Source organism: Oryctolagus cuniculus, chromosome 3, assembly GCF_051225735.1.
Source record: "Oryctolagus cuniculus isolate XC-2025 breed Fujian yellow rabbit chromosome 3, ASM5122573v1, whole genome shotgun sequence".
Classification (NCBI taxonomy): Eukaryota; Metazoa; Chordata; class Mammalia; order Lagomorpha; family Leporidae; genus Oryctolagus; species Oryctolagus cuniculus.
In genome coordinates, this window is record NC_142869.1 from 5227131 (window position 1) to 5233337 (window position 6207).

Genomic DNA, 6207 nt, shown 5'->3' on the forward strand with positions numbered 1-6207 from the left:
CTGGGAAAGCAGTAGAAGACAGCCCGAGTGCTTGGGGCCCTGCACCACGTGGGAGGCTTGGATGCAGCTCTTGGCTCCTGGCTTTGGCCTGGCCCAACCCTGGTCATTGTGGCCCTTTGGGGAGTGAGCCAGTAGATGGAAGACCTCTCTCCTCTCACTCTGTCTCTCCTTCTCTCGCTGTGGTTCTGGCTTTCAAATAAGCAAATTTTTAAAATTTTATTTTTACATGATTTTTATAAAGATACACAGTATAGTGGGGTTTGCAGCTGTGTGACATGAGTACCCTGGCCAGGGCACACAGAGGCAGGCAGGCCTCCACCACAACCCCACGTCCTCCCAAACAGCTTCACGCTGCACAATCCGTTGTCTGCGTTCCACGTTTCCATTCAGGAAAACGCAGTCACGTACGTGAGTCAGCGTGAAGTGGGCAAGACGGGGTCCCTGGGACACTGAGGCGCGACGCTGGGTAGGGACTGGCCATGCTTCCTAAATGCAGTGGGCAGTCCCTGGAGGCCTTTCAATGTGAAGGGACCCACGCCGTGCTTGGGTGGGTTGGGGGAGCAGGTGAGAGGCCCTTCTTGTAACATCCCCAGGGCGCCCTCAGACGACCAAACGACCCGGCAAGCCCCGGGACACGGCGCGTGGACAGCACCTGTCATTGGCTCAGGGCATGCTCCCTTCTCTGAATAGCTGGTGAGAAAAAAGAGGGCAGACGGCAGCGGGCATTTGGCCTCACAGTCAAGCCCCCACGAACCTGCCCTGCATCGCGTCTGTGAACTGGACGTCCCCTCCTCCCTGGGGGGCCGAGGACCGAGACTCCCCCGGGAGCAGAGGTGACAGACTCTGTGCCTGTGGACAGAGAAGGGGCAGGCTCCAGGGCTGCCGCACACGGTCCGGTTGGGTTCCGCTCCTCTCCAGGGGGAGCTGCCGCTGGAAGGGCCCTCCGTGTAGGAAGAGGGAGGGGTCGCGCTTCTGCACCGAGGGGCTCGGGGCGGGCCATCCCTGTGGAGGTGTCCAGGACGCACTTGAAGGCGCGGAGAGGTTGTTGGGATGCAAGGACAGAGGCTGTTTCTTCTGGGCCATTTTCTGCCCCCTGGACTTCACCCCACCCCGGGGGGGGGCACAGGCTCCTAAAAGCCACTTCTCACTGAACCTTGACCGAACCCTGACCTAACCTTGACCTACGCTTTCTTCTCCCTTGCCTCTGAGAACACAGGAACCCCTTGGGTGTGAGAGCAAGGACTCAGCAGTGGGGGACGTCGCCCACTCTTGCCTCAGCAGGGGGCTGGTGTGCGAGGCTCCTGTTGGCTTCTGTAATGAGCTGGCTGTGCTCTGCCACGCTCGGCAGGGCGGCCATCCAGCCTGAAGCAGCCCGGCCGCCATCGTGCCGCCTCCGCCTGTCTCTGAAGGCCTGGCGGTCCTGAGCGCCTGCACAGCGGGGCGGCTGGGTGCCAGGGATTGGCTGAAGGAGTCAGTGGGTAACACGTGAACAGACTTCCTTCTGCTTCCGCACCTGAAGGACGACTGAAAGGAAGAGACGAGTAGGCGTGTCTGTGGCTGCAGGTGCCCCTCTGTTCACAGTTCCCCAGAGCGACTGGGGTTGTGGCGTAGCGAGTTAGGCCCACATCCCATAACAGAGCTCCCGCTAGTGCACCTGGAAAGCAGTGGAGGACGGCCCAGGGCTTGGGCTACTGCTGCCCCCGTGAGAGCCTGGGATGAGAGCCTGGCTTCGGCCTGGCCCAGCCCTGGCCATTGCAGCCATCTGGGGAGTGGACCAGCCGATGGAAGATCTCTCTCTCTGTTCCTCTCACTCTGCTTGTCAAATAAATAAACAAATCTTTAAAAATAAAGAAATAAATCTAAAAAGATAATTCCCCAGAACCAATGGTAACTTGGAGTCTGTGTGTCCAGTGATAGGGAGAGGAGTAAATAAATAAATAAATAAATTTTATTTAGAGGAGTAAATAAATCAATAAATGAGCGCAATGGAAACAGCTGTTAAACCTAAGTGTTTTCGGGAAATTTAAGACTAGGGAAAAACTGAACCAGCAAAAATGCCTAGAAATAGAATTTAAATTACGGTGTGATCTCAAACATGCAAAATGCGGATACAAGAAAGACTGGGTATAGCCCAACAGTGGTTACGGCTGACATGTGGGCACCGGGGGCGTGGGGGGCGGCGGGGGGCGGCGGTGCTGTGTTCCTCCTGGTGTGGCGCTGCTGCTGGCCTGGTGACGGTTGCTGGGGCTGGCATGGGGCACAGTCTGCAGTTAGATGAATCTCCACACTCCTCAGCCCCTCCGAGGCGCACACGTCTTTCTCTCTCTTTCCTAAGTGTTGATTCAATTATTTCGACCTGGTTTACTTAGCACCAATTAGTCCTCTTAACTACAGTGTGTGAAAAAACAAGAGGAGGCAACGTGAGTGACAGGAGGGGGGCACTCCCCAAGGTGTGTAGGAAAGCAGCCAGGCTCCGTGCTGGGGCAGAATGGGTTAACTCGCCACCTGCAGAGCCCGCATCCCATATGGGCGCTGGTTCCAGTCCCCGCTGCTGCACTTCCCATCCAGCTCTCTGCTATGGCCTGGGAAAGCAGTGGAAGATGGCCCGGGTCCTTGGGCCCCTGCACCTGCATGGGAGACCTGGAGGAAGCTCTTGGCTCCTGGCTTTGGATCGGCGCAGCTCCAGCTGTTGCTGCCATCTGGGGAGTGAACCAGCAGATGGAAGACCTCTCTCTCTCCATCTCTCCCTCTCTCTGTGTAACTCTGTCTTTCAAATAAATAAATACATCTTTTTTTAAGAAGGAAAGAAAGAGAAAAGAAAGCAGCCAGGCTGCACAGAGAGGTGGGGAGAAAGGTGAAGAGGAGTCAGACTTTGCCTCCTGCAACACAGAAGTATTGGGAGGGGGGCCGTCTTCCTCTGACCCTCCACAGGCGAGCGCCCTGAAACCTCGGTCACCCGGAGCCCGGTCGCTGCAGGACTCGGAAATGCTGGGCTTCCTGGGCAGGCGCAGTGGCGCAGTGGGTTAAGCTGGGTTTCTTGGGCAGGCGCAGTGGCGCAGTGGGTTAAACAGCTGCCTGGGGCTCTGGCATCCGTACCAGCGCTGCCCTGCGTCTCACCCAGCTCCCTGCTGATGCTGGTGGGAAGCCAGGGGAAGCCGACCCAAGTACTAGGGCCCCCGAAACCCGCAGGGGAGACCCAGATGGAGTTCCCAGCTCCTGGCTTTGACCTGGCCCCGCCCCATCACGGCAATTTGATGAATCTCTCTCCTTCTCCCCCCACCCTTCTCTCTCTGTCACTCTGCCTTTCAAATAAATAAATCAGTCTTAAAAAAATAAATAAGAACCTGCGGGTCAAGGACTTTCAAACGCTTTGTGTGCATCCAAGTCAGGCATCTGAGACAGAGGCTACAGGTGACTCACTGCCCCCCCCCCCCGGGGGGGAAGGGTGAGAGGAAGTGGCCCCAGGAGGGGTAGGGGCAGGGGCTTGGGGGCGGGGAGGGAGGCAGGAGCCAGAGAGAGGGCTGGCAGTGGGCTCGTCAGCCAGCACTGGCCCTGACTCATCCACGCTGCAAATGCTCACGTCTGAGCTTCCTGAGAGGCGCCTGGGGTGTGTGCTAGAGGCCGGTGGGTGCTCAGCGCACGCGGGAGTCAGACCTGTCCGGCTCGGGCGGGCGGCGATGGCTTGAGGATTTCTGTCTGCTGCTTTGGGAGTGGCCTTCCCTGGACTGATTCCTCCCCACACAGGAGGGCTCAGGCTGCAGGAGCCGCTCTCTGCCTCTTTAGAAATCTGCTTCTGGCACTCCCACAGCCACTGGAGAGACCCTGCCAATCTGGGGGCCAGAGATGCTTCGCCCTCCCCCAGTCTTTGCCTCTTCTGGAAACTTCTGGGGGCAGGTGGCGGAGCCTGTGTGCTGGGTGAGGAGCTGTGCCCAGGGCCACTTCCCGAGTCTAGGGCCCGTCCCTGGAGTCCATGTACCCATTTCTTAGGGCGCATAAGGGAAGGTCCATCTCCCAAAGTGTGTTCCACGTGACAGCTGCCAGGTAACCCTGCAGTCCCAGAGCGGGGGAGGCGGGGAGTGAGGGCTCTGGCCGAAACACCTGCTGCTGTGACGGACAGGAGGGGAGGGAGATGCGTGATTCCTTCCGGCTTGGTCCTGGCTGTTGTTTTGCTGTCTCAGCAGTGTCAGGGCCACCCCCAAAGGCAGGTTCCCGGACCTCGGGAAGGTGGGCTTGTTTCCAGCCCTGCCCTCCCCCCACCTGCCTCCTTCAGCCCAGCACCCCAGCCCCAGCCCCAGCCCCAGGCCCGGCAAGGCACGGAGGCAGGAAGTGGGTTTGTGGTAGGCAGAGCTCGGCTCCCGGAAGGGTGGGGAGTCGGGGGACACCTGTCTGGAGGGGTGGGTGGGCTGGGTGTGGGCCTGGGCGGGGAGGGAGGGGGAGGGTGCTTACAGGCTGCCCTCTGCACCCCAGTGCCGCCTGGCATTGCCAGGCAGTGTCAGCTACCCTGACTGGGCGGCAACCGAAACAGCCTGGTGGGGTCCCTGGGATAAACAGCGCCCAGCGGCCCCCTCCCTGAGACGCAAATGCTACAGGGGAGGGGTCTGTCTGCAGGAGGGCAGGGCAGGAGCCCAGAGCCGGACACTCAACCCCTGGGAGTCTCGTTGCACGGAGCAGCCCACAGAGACCCGTCCAGACCTGGTTCTGCAGGGACCAGGACCCTTAAACCCTCAGTAGGCGGCAGGCTGACCCCTCCCAGGGACCGAGTTCCCGAAAACCTCTCCCCAGCTGTCCTGCCTCTGGGCCACTCACAGGCTGCCCTCACTCCCAGCAATGTCCAGTTGCCCAGGCAACGCTCTGTGGGTGACCCCTGCCTGCTCCCGCCAGCATCCCTGTGCCCGGCGCTGGAAGCTGTTCTGCCTTTTCCTGTCGCCACACCCACCATCGCCATCGCCGGTGAGATGGGGGGCCCGGGTGTGCCTGTGCCTCTTCCCACCCCACCCCAGCACCCCAGGGCCGACTCCCGGAAGAGGGACTTCTGTCCTCCCGTCACAGCAGGGCCTGGGCCCCAGCACCCAGGCCAGGTGGTGCTGACTTGGAGAGAGGGCTCAGCGCCACACACCTCCAGCACCGGGTGCCCGGGAAGCCACACCGAGCTCGGCGTGTGACCACTCACACTCTCTGGCCGCAGGGAGAGTGGGCTCCCGCTCCTGGCTTAGGAAGGGCTCGCTTCCCAGACAGACGGATGGCCACTTCTCCCCCCCAGAAGTGCTGACCTCATTTGTTGCGATGGTGCGAGCAGAGGCCAATGGAACAAGGACATGAGCCTCGGCCATTTCAGGTTCTGTGACCCCTGCCTTCTTTCAAGACGCCGGTCCAGTCTCACCCCTGTACTGTTCCCCACCCCACCCCTGCATGCTCCTCCAGGTTTGAAAGCCTGCGAAAACTTGAAAAACCTGCGTGGGGAAGCTCACCTCCACCCACTGCCTCCAACGCCCCTCGGCCTGCTGGGGTCTTGTCCCGCGGTTTGCCTGCCGGCAGCTGGTCGACCTGTGCGAGTTAATTTTCTTCGAATAAGTTCGGTCCGGCTGTGAGTTCGTCCCCTGTCTCCTCTCTGTTCTGCGCCCCTGACCTTACCTTTGGGGCCGTGTGTGAGGAGGCACCAATCTGCCCTCCTTTTCCCTACGGGAGCCCCAGGCCCACCACCTGCAGGCGGTTTCCGTTAAACTGCATTTGTGTGAATGGAGAGCAGGCTGGATTCGGGCGGAAGCAGATGCTGCAGCTAGTTTTGAGCAGTTATTAATCTGCGTGGGAACATGGTTGGAAAGCAAGTCGGAAACCCCGGTCTGTGCCACTGAGTGTTCACCCAGAGTTGAACACGGAAGTCTGATTGTGAAAAGCCTACACAACCTACCAGGGACGATTCCGATCTTGCTTTGTCCAGGTTTGTTCCTTTGAAAAATGCAAAGCTTATGCATTTTGCTTCCACCCAGCCCCCTCCTTCCCCACTGTGATTTTGTTGTTGTTGAAAGATTTATCTATTAGAAAGGCAGTTACAGAGAGAGGTAGAGACAGAGAGGTCTTCCATCCACTGGTTCACTACCCAAACAGCCACAATGGCAGGAGCCAGGAGCTTCTTCCTGGTCTTGGGCAGGGGCCCAAGCATCGGAGCCGTCTTCTGCTGCCATCCCAGGCCATCGGCAGGGAGCTGGA

General features: G+C 59.4%; 1 long non-coding RNA gene across 1 annotated transcript; it reads right to left on the minus strand.

Annotated features, from left to right (window-relative positions):
- Positions 1-1586: 1586 nt before the first annotated feature.
- LOC149127246 (uncharacterized) lies at positions 1587-5770 on the minus strand. Its single transcript, XR_016231345.1, has 3 exons — positions 5632-5770; positions 5469-5544; positions 1587-2388 (listed from the first exon to the last, which is right to left on the minus strand). It is a non-coding gene; the product is annotated as an uncharacterized LOC149127246 (long non-coding RNA).
- Between the last annotated feature and the right edge of the window lie 437 nt (positions 5771-6207).